A 17924-nucleotide genomic window follows, 5' to 3' on the forward strand; every position below is an offset into this window, starting at 1 on the left:
CTCCCCATCAATGCCTGCATCGGTCAGTCAAGGGGATCTCGGGGGCTCCTCCCCATCAATGCCTGCATCTGTCAGTCAAGGGGATCTCGGGGGCTCCTCCCCATCAATGCCTGCATCGGTTAGTCAAGGGGATCTCGGGGGCTCCTCCCCATCAATGCCTGCATCGGTCAGTCAAGGGGTTCCACTGGGCTCCTCCCCATCAATTCCTGCATCGGTCAGTCAAGGGGTTTCGGTGGCTCCTTCCCATCAATGCCTGCATCGGTCAGTCAAAGGGTCCTCAGGGCTCCATCTTTGCCCACAGGCCCTTCAGTCTCTATAGGCAGCCCCTTACATTGGTCCTCCAACAAGTCAATGTTTCGCATCGTCTGTATGCGTGTAACGTACAGCTTTAGCTAGAAATCGCATCTCTAGCTGGTGTCGTTTACTTAAATAGAACGCTATTAACTGTTCAATCTTGGCTGTTGGTCAACCCCCTACAGCTAAACCCTCTGAAGACTGACTTCCTCCTCATTCTCTCCGCACAATGCTTCCCAGATAGAAGACTGGCTCACCTTCCCAGATATATTCAATTACCTCCCAACATTGTTGACTGCGCATCCCTTGAAATAACAGTGGACGGAACTCAAACATGCTTACCCATATCAACTCCACGAGCAAAAGCCCTTATACCAAAGCAGACGTCTACAGATCAAACATTTCATCCCGTTACTTCATGTCCAAAATGTCGTGCGGAGCTTGTAATCTCTTGGCTTGACTATGGTAATGCAATTCTAGTCAGCACGCTGAAATCTCCCCGCAGACCCATGAAGGCCATGCTCAATGCGGCTGCCAGGCTCTTCTCAGAAGTACAAAAGGGGGTGGTGATGGACGGAGCATCTGAATCAAACACTCACACCCAGTCAAAAGATCTGGGTTTAATCCATCACCGTTCTTTAGCCCACTCTGCCACCCCAGTTCAGGCATGGCCATATGCAAATCAGTCTGACCCTGTGCCTCATGGGAACAGTCCAGCCCGAACTGCCAAGCCATGCCTTCCCTGGACCGGAAACAAGCTTCCGAGGACCGGTTTCTGGCATTCCAGCCGTCTTCAGCCCGGCTTGTTTGAATCCAGTGGCAAAGTGAGCAAGGGACTCACGTCTGAGCATACCCTGCCACACTTATGGTGGCCAAAAGTGGTACAAAAGGGGGTGGTGATGGACGGAGCATCTGAATCAATCAAACACTCACACCCAGTCAAAAGATCTGGGTTTAATCCATCACCGTTCTTTAGCCCACTCTGCCACCCCAGTTCAGGCATGGCCATATGCAAATCAGTCTGACCCTGTGCCTCATGGGAACAGTCCAGCCCGAACTGCCAAGCCATGTCTTCCCTGGACCGGAAACAAGCTTCCGAGGACCGGTTTCTGGCATTCCAGACGTCTTCAGCCCGGTTTGCTTGAATCCAGTGGCAAAGTGAGCAAGGGACTCACGTCTGAGCATACCCTGCCACACTTATGGCGGCCAAAAGTGGTACAAAAGGGGGTGGTGATGGACGGAGCATCTGAATCAATCAAACACTCACACCCAGTCAAAAGATCTGGGTTTAATCCATCACCCTTCTTTAGGCCACTCTGCCACCCCAGTTCAGACATGGCTATATGCAAATCAGTCTGACCCTGTGCCTCATGGGAACAGTCCAGCCCGAACTGCCAAGCCATGTCTTCCCTGGACCGGAAACAAGCTTCTGAGGAACGGTTTCTGGCATTCCAGCCGTCTTCAGCCCAGCTTGCTTGAATCCAGTGGCAAAGTGAGCTAGAGACTCACGTCTGAGCATGCACTGCCACACTTATGGCAGCCAAAAGCGGTACAAAAGCAGGTGGGCATCTTATGTACCATAGGTTGTAAGTGGCAGTCCAAACATTTGGCTGTCTGTTCGTGGATGGATCTCTGGGTAGATAAAATTGGCCTGAATGGTGGTGCGGTCTAGTCCTTGTGGATTTTGGGTAACATGTAAATCACAGGACCTCTTGGGTGTTCTTGTGTTAAATAACATTTGTATGCTTCAGTGATGGTCCCCTTGTTCAAAACCATGTCTAAGATGTTTTTCAACATATAACAGTGGACAGAACTCAAACATGCCTACCCATATCAACTCCACGACCAAAAGCCCTTATACCAAAGCAGACGTCTACAGATCAAACATTTCATCCCGTTACTTCATTTCCAAAATGTCGTGCGGAGCTTGTAATCTCTTGGCTTGACTCTGGTAATGCAATTCTAGTCAGCACGCTGAAATCTCCCCGCAGACCCATGAAGGCCACGCTCAATGCGGCTGCCAGGCTCTTCTCAGTAGCCAGACACTTGGACCAAACTATTCAATTCCTGATCACTCTCCAGTGGCTCCTGAATGGAGTCAGCTGCCTATTCTAAGTGGCTTGCACTGCTCACAAAGCACTTCATCTCTGGACACCTAAATGACAGGCCTGCAAACTCACCCGTTCTGGAGGCAGACGCTCCCTGTGAAGCTCAAGTACGCTGATTTTTGAGCCACCTAGATTTAAGAAAGGGAGATCCCACTCGCGCTTCTTCACTGGAAATGCTCAAAGGATCTGGAACTCACCGTCTCCAGGGATTCGTACAAACCCCTCCTAGGCAGCACGGCCGGACAGCGATCCATAGTTATTAATGGAGAGCCAATACACGGTTTGCCGTTTCCCTACCTGTCCCCCTGCATTCTCTTTTCCATGCCCTACCTGCCGCCCCCCTCACGGGGCGTAATGCAGGATCATGCATTCCCTGTGGTGCAGTGGGGGCACCAAACCCTTCAGGTGGAACCTCAACCCTTCAGGGGCCCCCATTCACCTAAGTTCAATGAATATCTGTGAGGTATGTAGGCTCTGGGGCCCCTCTTCACATTCTGCTATGAGTATTACCGCCAGGTCCTGGCCTCTGGTCCTCCCTCTCTTCCCTGGCTGCAGTCCTCCCTGGCCCCTGAGTATTACCTGCAGGTCTTGGCCTCCATACCCTCCCCTCCCCTGGGTGCAGTGCTCCCTGTCCCCCCCACCAATAATAGCTGCAGGTTTTGGCCCCCACTCCCCACCCTTGAGGGTGCAAGGCTCCCTGCCCCCCGTAATACCTTCAAGTCTTGGCGCCCCAGTATTACCTCCAGGTCCTGCCCCCCAGTCATGCCCCCCCCTTCCTGGGTGCAGGACTCCCTGCCCCCCCTCCCTGGGTGAAGTACTCCATGCCCCGCCTCCCTGTGTGCAGTACTCCCTGCCCCCCTTTCCACCCACCCCCAGTATTGCCTGCAGGTCCTGCCCTCCTCCCCTGGGTTCAGTGCTCCGTGCCCCCCCACCCCAGTATTACCTCCAGATCCTGCCCCCCAGTATTACCTCCAGGTCCTGCCCCCCCCCTTCCTGGTTGCAGTACTCCCTGCCCCCCTCCCTGGGTGCAGTACTCCCTGCTCCCCCTACCTGCTTGCAGTATTCCCTGCCCCCCTCCCCCCCCCCGGTTTTACCTGGAGGTCCTGCCCCCCCCTCAGTATTACCTCAAGGTCCTCCCCCCCCCCCCTCCTGGGTGCAGTACTCCCTGCCCCCCACCCTCCCTGGGTGCAGTACTCCCTGCCCCCCCTCTCCACCCCCCCAGTATTACCTGCAGGTCCTGCCCCCCCAGCATTACCTCCAGGTCCAGCCCCCCTTTCTGGGTGCAGTACTACCTGCCCCGCCTCCCTGGGTGCAGTACTCCCTGACCCCCCCCCCCAAGTATTACCTCCAGGTCCTGCCCCCTCCATTCCTGGGTGCACTACTCCCTGCCCCCCCCCTCCCTGGGTGCAGTACTCCCTGCCCCCCCCCCTTCAACCCCCCCCCCCCCCAGTATTACCTCCAGGTCCTGCCTACCCCCTTTCCTGGGTGCAGTACTCCCTGCCCCCTCTCCCTGGGTGCAGTACTCCCTGCCCCCCCTTTTCCACACACCCCCCAGTATTGCCTCCAGGTCCTAACGCCCCAGTATTGCCTGCAGGTCCTGCTCCCCCCCTTCCTGGGTGCAGTACTCCCTGCCCCCCCTCCCTGGGTGCAGTACTTCCTGCCTCCCCCTCTACACCCCCAGTATTACCTGCAGTTCCTGACCCCCCCTCCCCTGGGTGCAGTACTCCCTGCCCCCCTCCCTGGGTGCAGTACTCCCTGCCCCCCCTCTCCACCCCCCAGTATTACCTGCAGGTCCTGCCCCACCAGTATTACCTCCAGGTCCTGCCCCCCCTTCCTGGGTGCAGCACTCCCTGCCCCCCCTCCCTGGATGCAGTACTCCCTGCCCCCCCTCTCCACCTCCCGAGTATTACCTGCAGGTCCTGCCTTCCCAGTATTACCTCCAGGTCCTGTTCTCCCCTCCCTGGGTGCAGTACTCTCTGCCCCCCTCCCTGAGTGCAGTACTCCCAGCCCCCCCCCCTCTCCAACCCCCACCAGTTTTTGGAGGCCAACACAAGTCCGGGAGCCGGACGTAGGTCGTCTCGGCTCCAGGTCCACGCACTATTCCCGACGAGTTTTCTGCAAACAGCCCGCCTCACTAGGGCAAATTAAATATGTATCAACCCCTACTGCTCCGAGTTTCTCCTTGCGGGTACCTTTATGGCAACTAAGGAGGCGCAATCCCTGAGTCCCTCTATGGATTGAAGAGGCGAAGTGCCGCACGACAAGCAAGTGGTTGCCCTGTATGTGTGACTGCCCTACGCACTCACTGTGGCGCCAGGACCAAGCCAGCCTTTATTGATCATCCCACGGCCAGCTTCTATAGTCCTACTTCCCTCGAGCCCAAGACATATCTCTGCCATCACAGCGGGGTCCTCCTGGGTCCGCCCATATGCCACCAAAGAAGACGACCAGCAAATCACCCAACAAGGTCTCGAACTTTTTCGCACCGGCGGAAAAGAGCCCCTCGCTGAACCCTGAGGAGGTAGCGGACAACATTGCCCTGAAGAAAGACGTTTTTCTGAGCATGTTTAGGGACTTTAAGACAAAACTTCAAAAGGACCTCAGCCAAGACATCCAGGATCTGTTTATAATCATGTAACTCTTACTGATCTACCTACCCCCTACCCCCTACCCCCTACCACTCCCCACTCTACTCCTCTCCACTTTCCTGCTAGTGATTTCTGCCCTTACCTGTCCTGGCCCTAGTCCCCACCCGGTTTACCTGTGAATTTTTCCAGCATCATTTGAGAGCTAACAATTCTGTTTGATGCCCGATGGAGCTACCTGGTTTAGCTATAGGGGAGACAGGTTGGGGATTCCCTCCTTGGACGTCACCTACCCAGTCGGTCTTTAGCCAGACTTCCTTGCGTCTCTTCTGTCGTCTCTTCCCGCTTCCTCCCTCTATTTATTATCCCTACTTCTCTCCTCTCTCAGTGTATTGAGACTGAACTTTTCTGTCTCATGCCCGATGGAGCTACCTGGTTTAGCTATAGGGTAGATGGGCCGTGGACTCCCTCTTTGGTCGTCACCTACCCAGTCGGCCTTTTGACAATTTTCATTTCGTCTCTCCTGGTTGTCTCTTCCCCTATCCTCCCTTTCTCACCTTCCCTGTCCCCTCCCCGCTCCATTTATTTTGCCCTCCATGTTCCTTAAATTGTTTTTTATTGAAGACCTAGCTATTTGGCCAAAGCCCGATGGAGCTACCTGATAGCTATAGAGGAGATGGGTTTTGGGACTCCCCCTTGACCGTCACCTACCGAGCCGGTCTTTGGGCAGACTTTCCTTCGTCTTTCTGCCGTATCCCCCTTCCATCCTGTTTTTCTGCTAACCTCTTCCCTCGACACCTGAGACCGAACTACTTTGTCTAATGCCTGATGGAGCTACCTGGTTTAGCTATAGGGGAGATGGACCGTGGATTCCCGCCTTGGTCGTCACCTACCCAGTCGATCTAGAAAACAGACTTCCTCTTGTCTCTACGGTTGTCTCTTCCCTTATCCTCACTCTCTCACCTCACCTACCCCCACTTCTTTTCTCTCTCCTTCCTCTCCCCTCCTAACGTATTGCTGACTGTTCGTTGTAAGGTATAATTGTTGACCTTGTTCTGTTATAATGTTAAACCACATTGTTGCACTTCCTTTCGTCCCTCTTGCTGTCTCCTCCCGCATCCTCCCTCTATTTATGTCTCTCCTTCTCCCTTCTCTCAATGTATTGAGACTGAACTTTTTTGTCAGATACCCGATGGCGCTTCCTGGTTTAGCTATAGGTGCGATGGGCCGTGGATTCTCTCCTTGGTCTTCACCTTACCCTGTCAGTCATTAGACAGATCTCTTTTCGTCTCTCCTTATTGTCTCTTTCCTTATCCTCCCTTTCTCGCCTCCCCTGCCCCCTACACTACCTCTCTCTCTCCTTTCTCCCCTCTCCTAATTGTATTGCCTATTCTTTTTTGGGGATTTATTGTGTAATTGTTGAACTTTTTCTGTTACATTGTTTATGCTCATGTAAAGCGCTCTGATACCTCTGGGTCTAGACAGCACTATATAAAACTCTTTAAATAAATAAATTACCAGCAGGTCCTGCCCCTGCCCCCCCCCCTCCCCTCCCCTCCCCTCCCCTCCCCTCCCCCCCTCCCCTCCCCTGGGTGCAGTACTAGCCCCGCCACTCCCCCCCTTTTTACCTGCAGGTCCTGCCCCCTCCCTCCCCTGGGTGCAGTGCTCCCTGCCCCTCCCCCCTCCACCTTCCCCCCTAGCATTACCCCCCCAGCATTACCTGCAGGTCCTGCCCCCCCCCCCCTGGGTGCAGTACTCCCTGCCCCCCCCTTCCACCTCCCCCCCAGCATTACCTGCAGGTCCTGCCCCCCCTGGGTGCAGTACTCCCTGCCACCCCCCCTTCCACCTCCCCCCCAGCATTACCTGCAGGTCCTGCCCCCCCCCTGGGTGCAGTACTCCCTGCCACCCCCCCTATTACCTGCAGGTCCTGCCCCCTCCCTCCCCTGGGTGCAGTGCTCCCTGCCCCCCTGCACCTCCCCCCCAGCATTACCTGCAGGTCCTGCCCCCCCTCCCCTGGGTGCAGTACTCCCTGCCCCCCCCCTTCCACCTCCCCCCCAGCATTACCTGCAGGTCCTGCCCCCCCCCTCCCCTGGGTGCAGTACTCCCTGCCCCCCCCTTCCACCTCCCCCCCAGCATTACCTGCAGGTCCTGCCCCCCCCTGGGTGCAGTACTCCCTGCCACCCCCCCTTCCACCTCCCCCCCAGCATTACCTGCAGGTCCTGCCCCCCCCTGGGTGCAGTACTCCCTGCCACCCCCCCTATTACCTGCAGGTTCTGCCCCCTCCCTCCCCTGGGTGCAGTGCTCCCTGCCCCCCTGCACCTCCCCCCCAGCATTACCTGCAGGTCCTGCCCCCCCTCCCCTGGGTGCAGTACTCCCTGCCCCCCCCTTCCACCTCCCCCCCAGCATGACCTGCAGGTCCTGCCCCCTCCCCCCCCAGCATTACCTGCAGGTCCTGCCCCCCCTCCCCTGGGTGCAGTACTCCCTGCCCCCCCCCTTCCACCTCCCCCCCAGCATTACCTGCAGGTCCTGCCCCCCCCCTCCCCTGGGTGCAGTACTCCCTGCCCCCCCCTTCCACCTCCCCCCCAGCATTACCTGCAGGTCCTGCCCCCCCCTGGGTGCAGTACTCCCTGCCACCCCCCCTTCCACCTCCCCCCCAGCATTACCTGCAGGTCCTGCCCCCCCCTGGGTGCAGTACTCCCTGCCACCCCCCCTATTACCTGCAGGTTCTGCCCCCTCCCTCCCCTGGGTGCAGTGCTCCCTGCCCCCCTGCACCTCCCCCCCAGCATTACCTGCAGGTCCTGCCCCCCCTCCCCTGGGTGCAGTACTCCCTGCCCCCCCCTTCCACCTCCCCCCCAGCATGACCTGCAGGTCCTGCCCCCTCCCCCCCCAGCATTACCTGCAGGTCCTGCCCCCCCTCCCCTGGGTGCAGTACTCCCTGCCCCCCCCCTTCCACCTCCCCCCCAGCATTACCTGCAGGTCCTGCCCCCCCCCTCCCCTGGGTGCAGTACTCCCTGCCCCCCCCTTCCACCTCCCCCCCAGCATTACCTGCAGGTCCTGCCCCCCCCTGGGTGCAGTACTCCCTGCCACCCCCCCTTCCACCTCCCCCCCAGCATTACCTGCAGGTCCTGCCCCCCCCTGGGTGCAGTACTCCCTGCCACCCCCCCTATTACCTGCAGGTTCTGCCCCCTCCCTCCCCTGGGTGCAGTGCTCCCTGCCCCCCTGCACCTCCCCCCCAGCATTACCTGCAGGTCCTGCCCCCCCTCCCCTGGGTGCAGTACTCCCTGCCCCCCCCTTCCACCTCCCCCCCAGCATGACCTGCAGGTCCTGCCCCCTCCCCCCTCCAGTATTACCTGCAGTCTTCCGCTCCTCTCAGTGCAGCCGTCCCTGTGGCCCCCCCTCGGTGCACTCCTGCCTGGGGCCCCCCAGCCTCGCCGCCCCTCCCCCTGCGCGGGTTATACAACCAGCACGCGAGCTGCAGAAGCGCCCAAAACAAAGACACCGCGCACAACGACGGCGACGGGCTACACAAGAGAGCAGTCAGACTGGGCCGGGAGACCGCAAACCCGTGGGACCCATGAGGACACTGGAAGAGAGGCCGCCGACCCCGGTGATAACCATGATACATAAGCGGCACCTATAGACCTGCACACCCCCAGGAAACCCCGACCCCTGCTCTATGCCAGGGTGGACGGGCACAGCTCCAAGATGGCCGCCGCTGTGACAGGGCCGTTCCGACGGCAGTCCTTCTTCTCTGTCCCTCACAGCACGCTGGCTGTCACGCTTTGGTCCATCCTTATTGTGGACTCCACTCTCTGCACACTTAGTCCTACTTCTCTGTTCAGGACTCGTCAGTGATCTGCTAATGTGTGGGAGCGTGGCGGCCATCTTTGAAGGTGTTCTTGTTTCTGGGTCTTATTGTGAGTCGCAGAGTCCATTTAGCTGCCAAGGTTTCAAATGGCCTATGTGTGACATTTTCATAATTTTTGTGTAATTATGAGTGACATTCCAACGACTATGAGTGACATTTTCTCGTGAGCAAATTCAAACAATGAAGACAAGGGAAACAAATAAATATGAGAAATCACACTCATTTGAGCAACAAGAAACTCTAAGAAGTTACCTGTTGGGAAAGCAACAGAAAAAATGCAGCCAGAGAGCAAGCATTCTGCGACATTCAAATACTTTGATTCATTATTATATTTGCTAGGGGATAACAAAACAGAAGTTTACTTTGGATTAATATCCTGGTACAGTGACTCTGAAGTTCTCAGGTGAGTAAGTTTGAAACAGGTTGCAGAATGAGACCAGTAACAGTAGAGAAAGAGTGTGGAACCTGCTAGGGACAGGATGGAAATGTAAACAAGAATGTAAACTCAAAGCAAGGTGGGGAGGGAAAGCTGCAGGAGGAACAAGGGTGGAACCTGCAAAACAAGAAGGAGGAAAACTTGTAAGAGAGTATGTTATTTCTTTTCCCCTTTCTCTTTTGTTTCTATGTTTTTCCCTTTCTCTTCTCTGCGTACATCTATTCCTATTCTCCCCAAACAACCATTGTTCAAACTTCGAACCCAGGTGGTAGTCTTATCTGTACTGCACTGACGTTGTCAAGCCTCTGCTTCTCTAACCGGTTATATGCCTCAAATAATTTATACCTGCTACTGCTGGGATCTGCGAGTTCATGTCGGATTACTCACGGAGCCCAGCCCAGCTAAATTATTCATTTCTTCATGTGTCTATAAAAATGAGTGCCAAGTCAGTTGCGTCATCGAAGTTCTTCAACTTTTGTCACAAGTGCCCACGTTTAAGGAAAATTGTGTATGCCTGTTGTTGTGCGTTGCTGAGCTCCCATGTCACTGCCTTCAATGGGGTTCCTGGCATCGTGTTGAAGTATATGGCAGACGAAAACTAAGCAAGGAAGCAAAGAAAATTAGTTGTATAGTCGCAGAGAAGTCATTCAATATACACTGTACTTGTAGACTTGCTCGATGGACTGCTGCTGGCAGACAGTGCACACCATGCTGCATAGGCAAGGCAGCATTAGTGAGCAGCTGATTGACTGCGTGCTAATCACCAAAAGCAAATCTATCAGTGGGAGATAGATTAACAGCGCAAGGCACTACACTCAGACTAACTTACTTAGTTTGCAAGGCGAGCCACAGTGACTGAAATTTTTTGACGCTGGGCCACCGCCTCCTTAAAATCTGAATCCGGCCTTCTGCATTCTGATTTACTCAGGCTCTGCTGAGCTGCAGTGTGTGCTTTGGGCTCCAGGGCCCAGCAATGTTCATTGGGCTTGGCCGGTCTGGCAGTCATGGGGATCACCATGATTTTAATTCTATGTCATGCCCAGAGGGGAGGATTATGCATTTCTTTCTTCACTCTTAATTAACATCATTTTCAAAGATAAAGTAAAGAAACACGTCAATAAACTACAACTCCCATGAACACCAGGAGTAACTAAGGCCACGAACAGTCCAATCATGTCACATTCGGATAGTCCATATATTATAGATGATATCATAGTCCTTCCTCTTTCTTCACTGCTGCCTTGTCAGTTAAGTCCCTTCATGCCTTTTTCTTGACTTAAGGGGGTTAGAGTTTAGGGCTTATCTGGTGTGTGTTTGATGTATATTATCTTTAATTGCTTTGTGCTGGCGCTTAACTTCTCAGTGGTTTCTCTCCGCTTCTTAACCGCGCGGCAGGCTCTCTGGCCAGACCGCAAAAACGTCAAGCTCCCATGCCGATGCGCTATGTGGCGCTCTTTAGCGCCTCTAACGCGCTTCATATGCTCCACAGAGCTGCTTGCTGGGCTCCCGTGGTTGCGTGCACTTGGAGGAGTTGAGCGGCCGCCCACTCGTGCCTACTTCTCCCCCAACCTTCATCTGACACTGCACTGCGGTAGAGCTTACAGGCAAAGGCCAGTACTACTTATTCTTCCCTCATTCTGCTACAGGCAGTCTAGGGATTTTTGCTACTGCTGCGGCCACTTCGGCCCAACGCAGGATATATAAAGGAGCTCTGGCGAGGGGGATGCCCATAGAACTAAACGGGCATATTTTGTGCTCTTGCCCTCCATATATTATGCATCCCCGCAAGACCATGATAATGCACCCTCACACTCCTTTGAGGAGGAATGGGGTCCCCTCAGCGCCTTCCTGCAGGGATGACAAGCTCCTTTCAAAGGCTATTGCCCACGTGCTGACCCCCTGGAGGACAGCGTTGATCAATTGTCTGCCCAGGTCTTCAAGGGCACAGGGATACTGGGAGAGGGGGGGCTGGGCCTAGTGGGGTAACTCAGTCTCACCCAAGTAAGGTGCGGGGAACCTTGAAGGCTTCAGTTGGCTGACTGTTAGAAATGGGAATTCCGGTTGGCCGAGGCTTGCGCCAAAGCCAGGCAGAAACCACCACTCTAGTCAGGGCCAGGGAGTTACACATCAAGATAACCCCTGCTCACCCCCTTGGTAGCGTGACACGAGCAGTAAGGCTTACCCCGGAGGCAATGTAAGTTAAGTATTTGCGCACGCACCCACCAGCAACAACATCCCAGGCTCCCCACAAAAGGAACTCCACACAAGGTATATGTAAAAATAGCCTTTGTATTACAAAACACATTAGATAGTAAACACACACTTTACAATGTGCCAGAGGCACATGCAGAATTTACAGGGGATTATATACATGGGACAGGGCCACCTGGACCACTGTCAGGAATAAGCACTTTTAGAACTGGCTTTTAGTAGAATTAGCACTTTGTAGAATTAACACTTTTAGAACATAGAACATATAATAACTGGCGGCGGATACGGACTGTACCTTCCGTTCTGGTTGCGCGGGATAATGCGAGTGATCTCCTCAGTAGGCCTGAGCAGGCGGCCGGCATGCTACAAGCGTTTGGCTGGGGCGACCAAGGTGTGGGGCTCAGAGGAGGAGGGGGGCAGGGTGCAGGGCGATCCAGCCGAGCAGGTACAGCTCCCGGGGGGAGCGGTGGGGGCTCAAGGCGGGAGCGGCCAGGCACAGGCTGCCGAGCCAAGGACAGGGTGCGGGGTGATCCGGCCGAGCAGGCACGGCTCCTGGAGGGAGCGGTGGGGGCTCAAGGCAGGAGTGGCCAGGCACAGGCTGCCGAGGGGAGTGAGCGAGGCACACTTCAGGCGAGGCCCCAGCGGCCCAAGGAGATCAGACAAGTCCCAGCAATTTGTCAGGGAAGGAACAATAGAGTCCACTGGTCCTGGGACTCTGGTCAGGGGGCAAGCTCAGTATTAAGCCCTTGGAGATAGTTTTAAGCACCAAATAGCAAATGTAGCACACAACCAGTAACCACTAGTAAAAGGTAAGTACCACCTACGCAACCCTAACCACCTTAGGAAAATATCACGCAGGGAACAATGAACTCGCTAGCATAACTATACTAGGAAACACAACCACCTAAGCATAAAAATACATTTAGGGGTATAGGTCAGGAGCATTACACATGACGCATAAAACACATTCAGCGGTGTAGGTAAAACACATGATGCATAAAACACATTCAGCGGTGTAAGGAAGACGCATGACGCATGATGCATAAAACACATTCAGAGGTGTAGGTAAAACACATGATGCATAAAACACATTCAGCGGTGTAGGTAAAACACATGATGCATAAAACACATTCAGCGGTGTAGGTAAAACACATGATGCATAAAACACATTCAGCGGTGTAAGGAAGACACATGATGCATAAAACATAGGTAAAACACATGATGCATAAAACACATTCAGCGGTGTAGGTAAAACACATGATGCATAAAACACATTCAGCGGTGTAAGGAAGACACATGATGCATAAAACACATTCAGCGGTGTAGGTAAAACACATGATGCATAAAACACATTCAGCGGTGTAGGAAAGCAACTTTGTGCATGATGCATAAAAACACATTCAGAGGTACCAGAACACAGGGTGCGCAAAACATACAACACACAGTACATTTCCTAGCACCCAAAGCATTAGCTCATGAATCATAATAGCATATAAATCACATTTCACACAGAACTCACATCAAAGTCCAGGTCGCGCCACTGCGCCAGAACCTAAACGTCAAGGGAATGCTAAACGTAGCCGCTGCACACTACTTGCTGGGCAGCTGGGGACAGGGACAGAACAGGGCCTAAACGCTGCAGCTGGCACTAAGTAAGTAAAGTAAATCTTTATTCGGTTTCAATTTACATGGAAAACCATAAAAGCATTTACACGATAAATTACATCATTTAAAATTAATTTTAACAGAACTAAAACAGATTTAATAAATTCTTATTTAAGAATGGTACCCTTATTCTTTGGTCCAGATAATCAAACATTATTATATTAAAGATTTACTCTATGTTTAAAAATACATTTTAAAAAACTGCTCACAGTTTTACATATTAGTTCAGAGTTTAAAAATTGCAGCCACAACATGGCGGGACGACATTTTCTAAGGCCTAAAGTTCTCAACAGGGGAATTAGCCATAGCTTACGATGTGCAGAATAGTATTTGCAAAACAGTACGGTGTGAATCGTTGACTGTTCAGATGTTTCGTCACACGGACATACCGTTAAGCTTTCTTCCCAGCTGTTTCTATTAGGAAAGGCTACAACCCTGTGGCAGATGTTCAGCCTAAATCTTGCCAATAAAAACCGCTCAAAGTGTGACTCGACGTAAATTAAATAGGGTTCCATTTCTAGTGTAGTCATAACCGCCAAGGAGTGTTGTACTGATGGTTTCTTGATCTTTAGGCTGGTACGTAACTCTTCTATGTGACTCAACGCCCTTGTTTTTAACTCTTTCTTCGGGATTTGAACAATTGTCTCAGGGTTGGAGTAGTACTCGGCCATCCCTAAGTCAGTAAGAATTTTTTTTACGTATCTTAGCCATTCTATATTTCCCACATGGTCCAGTGCCATACAGTCTGCCACAATCTCTTTAGTAAATGTATTTTTTGTTGACGACCAAATACGGTGCCAGAGAAGTATGGGTTCGATCTTTGCCAAATCCTCAATGTGGGGCATTCCCAGCTCTGCATGACAAGCAAAAGTAGATACTCGTTTTGGGACAGCCAATAGAAATCTCATGAAGGTATTCTCCGCTACCTGCAAGGCTTTTGTGTTTTTATGTCCCCACAGGCCCGCCCCGTAGAGTGCGATGGAATGGCATTTTGCTTTATAAATGCGGAGTAGTTCAACTGGTGGCCTTTTCCCTAATTTCTGGGCAAATTTTACAAGTGCCGCGATAGATCGCAAAAGTTGATGTTTGCGGGCTTCTATGGTCGCTTTCCAGTTAAGCTTCTCATCCATCATAATCCCCAGATAAGGGTATTGGGTGGTTGATTCTAATTTTTCGCTATCAAGGAAGATACTCTTCCCATGTTTCTTTGTTTGGCCTGCCACCATAACGTATGATTTTTTAATATTTATGTGGAGATCAAAATTGGTCATGAATTTTGCGTACCTGCTCAGAGCTTTTTGTAGCTCTCGTGGGGTGCGTGCTAATATTACCACATCATCTGCGTATAGGAGCGCGGGCACCAGGCGGTTTTTCACACGGGGCAAATCCTGACCCCCCCCTCAGCATCTCTACCTCAAGACCATTGGTATAGAGGGAGAAGAGAAAGGGGGCCAGGACACATCCCTGCCTGACGCCGCGCTCCACTGTGAAGGGCTCTGACAATTCACCCCGTACTCCAAAACGTACCCTGGAGAAGGCGTTGGAATAGAGTTCTCTAAGAAAGGTTACAAGAACTGGATCTATTCCCATATCGATCAGAACTGACCACAGTTTTGTATTTGTATTTGTATTTGTATTGGGTATTTGTAAAGCGCAACTATCGCTCCGGAAGGAGCATCCTGGCGCTGGCTGGAAAGTGTGCAATCAGATGTAGTTAGTAAGGCAGAATTAGATGGCGGCCATGACGTATTCATCTGGGAGACTGCATGACGTATTCATCTGGGAGACATGCATGGGAAACGCAGTCAAAAGCTGCCGAAAGGTCGATATATACCATGTACAGCTTTTCCTGCTTGGCCGACACATACTTTCCCATCATCAGGGCAAGGTTCATGGCCTGTTCCGTTGTCCCGAAGCCCTCTCGGAAACCATACTGGATATCCGAGAGGGTCCCGGTATCGTCCGCCCACTCCTGTAAACGCTGGAGAACCACTCTGCCCAGTACTTTCCCCAGCGAATCCAGGAGTGAGATCGGGCGGTAGCAGGACACCTCCTCTCTGTTTCCCTTCTTAAATATGGGTACCAAAATTGATTGGGTCCAGGATGTAAGCAGTCCACACTTCATTGCAGCATCAAACACCCTTTTTATGATTGGGGCCCACAGGTCTAATTTAAATTTAAAGAAATCGACTGGTACCCCATCCGGGCCAGGGGCTTTTGCACCTTTACTTGCTTTAACTGCGCTTATTACCTCGTAAAGTTCTACTTCCAATGGAATTGGAAATGGATTGCCCTGATTTTCCCTATTGTTTCCTTCCGTCAAAACTAGTTCTGGAGGTTTACCAAAGATTTTTGAAAAATGGTTTACCCAGGTTGGTCCCTCAATAGTGACTTCTACTTTTGGGTGGTCTTTTGTGTCCGTCAGGAAGGGTGCTTTCACCACCTTCCAGAACAGTTCGCTGTTTCTATTTAGTGAGCTCTCATGGAGTTGGTTCCATAAGGCTTTCTTTAATTCCTCTTTTCTCACTTTGCATGCCAACCTGTATGCCTTTCTCAGGGTCCTAACCTCCTCTTGGTCTCTAATAGTTTTTGTTAATGCTTTTTTAAAAGTTTTATGGGCCACTGAGCAATTGTGGTTAAACCATCCTTTTTTCACTGCCATGTTCCCTTTTTGCTTTATTGTCAGGCATTCATTTACCTTTTCTAGAATCATCTTAAATTGGGCTAGGACTTCCTCTTCTTTTACGTCAGTGTCTAAACACTTCAGTATTGCCGGGTATGCCGCAGTTACCACCTTATTTGTTAGCTCATCAGGGTCTATCTTCCCCATCCAAGAGTGTAACCATTAGTTTTTTTAGGTGTATATTATTCTGGGCAAAGGTGGTCATTAAAGTTTGTGCTGATAGGTGACCCTGGTCTATAATTAGGTCAAAGGCTAGAGCAGCGTGATCGCTTAGTGTATTTATTATCACTCTAAAATTCTTGGACTTATCTACAATAGTCCCTGTAGTCAGAATATAATCGATTGTTGATTCACTACCCCTTCTGAGGTAGGTAGGGTCCAATTTCCCGCAAAGGGGATTTATTTCATTTAGTATTACTGAGTCCATAGTGGATAAAGTTTCATTTAAGAAGTCTCCTACCACTGAATGGCTGAAGTGGGTTGTTTGCTCATCTGTTTCGTACCCCATACTGCAGATGTTACTATTATTCCTTTCACATGGGTGGTGATTGAAGTCACCACCCCACACAATGCTTGGGGGTTCTAAGCCTTGTGTTTGTTTCGTCCAGGTAAGGAGTATCTTACGGAGAGCCCCAAGTGTTTTTAGTCTCTCACTTTCCACTAAGTTGTCGTACATATTTACTAGAAGAAAGACCCGCTTTATCTCAAAGGACAGTCTCAAAATCTGGTAATAGGGTTCTAGACTGAGTGCGGTAATTTCTAGCCCTGGTATGGTATTCGCTAGATAGGTTATCAGCCCACCCTTTGCCCTACCATGGGTGCCTGCGATACCTGGTGAAAAATACGTTTTATACCCTGTCAGATGCATTTATGTGGTAATCCAGGTCTCCTGGAGGGCTAACACTTGATAATCTTTAGCAAAGTCTAAGACACTGCCATCCATAATTTTTGCACGGAGGCCCGCAATATTCCAGAACATAATTTGTGTTTTTAATGCTTTCCTGCTAGGGTCTTGTCTTTTGTTTATACTACTTTCCTTATTTAAGACGGGTGTCCCTAAGACCAAGTGTCGTTCCTCATGTATTAGGTCGGGTGTACTGCTAGTTGTGTTCTCCAGGATAGGATTCCCCCCCCCCCCCTCACGGGTATCACATTCGGTCGGGCAGACTGATTTTCGCCTTCTGGTTTGAGTCTTTCTAGGGTACCTTTAAGAATGGTGTCACCCTGCAGGCTGATGGATTCTGCCCGAATATGTTTTGCTAGGGAAGGTTTTTCTCTATCGAGTCAGTCTACTTCCTCCAGCCCAAACAATGTTGAGAAAGGATTGAAGGTAGGTATGTTAAATTCTGGAAATGATTGATAGTTGTACTGATTCCCCCACTGTGGGTGTGGGTGTGGTGATTGCGGAGGTCGATTGAAAAAGTTTTTCTGAAAAGGTTGGTAACCTACTTCTCTCCATTCTGGGCAATATCTTTTCATTGGGTTTTGTTTTCGGTTTGTTATCAATTCTCGTGGATAGAAATAGCTGACGTAGTGTGTGGAAATGTTGTCTCCCCCTATGGCCTCATACCAGTCACCAATACACCTCACCGCTCTATGGTCCTTGAAGTTTATGATTATCACGTCCCCCTTCTTATCTTTTGGTCTTGATCCCACCCAGACAGCACGCCTTACTCTAATATTTTCCCCGTTTACATGTGCGGGAAGGGGTCTATTTTGTTTCAGCCAGTAAATAGTTTTGTTTTTTAGGGCATGGTAGTTCTCTCTAACCCCCTCTGCTAATTCCGGAACCCCGGTCATGATGATGGTATATGGGGCAGATTCCGGGGGTAAATCCACTATCCTAGGTGTTGGTCTTTTTGGGCGCTGAGTTGACTGTTCTCCCGATTCCCTGGTTGGCCTATTTTTCATAGGTGGATTGGTCTTCACTAAGGGGGGATTTGTTTCTGCTTGGTTCTTCTCTACAGCCTTTGTTCCCCTATCAGTTTCAGAAGTACAATTTTTTGCTTGGGTATTTACGGGTGGCTTAGGTTTTTCATTATTAGTTGTTACTTTTGAGGATTTCACTAATGCC

The 17924-nt window shown here is 51.5% G+C and overlaps 1 protein-coding gene across 2 annotated transcripts in view; it reads right to left on the reverse strand.

The window, feature by feature from the left end:
- The window catches only part of DDB2 (damage specific DNA binding protein 2), a 123002-nt gene extending 114568 nt beyond the window's left edge, over window positions 1-8434 (reverse strand). The window contains exon 1 of one of the 2 annotated variants that reach the window (XM_086959714.1): window positions 8338-8434. The gene's annotated coding sequence lies outside the window, so the exon portion shown is untranslated. The remainder of the gene's footprint in view (window positions 1-8337) is intronic. The other variant, XM_086959715.1, reaches the window with a different exon arrangement.
- Between the last annotated feature and the right edge of the window lie 9490 nt (window positions 8435-17924).

The sequence above is a fragment of the Lissotriton vulgaris genome, chromosome 2_2 (genome assembly GCF_964263255.1).
Source record: "Lissotriton vulgaris chromosome 2_2, aLisVul1.2, whole genome shotgun sequence".
Lineage (NCBI taxonomy): Eukaryota > Metazoa > Chordata > Amphibia > Caudata > Salamandridae > Lissotriton > Lissotriton vulgaris.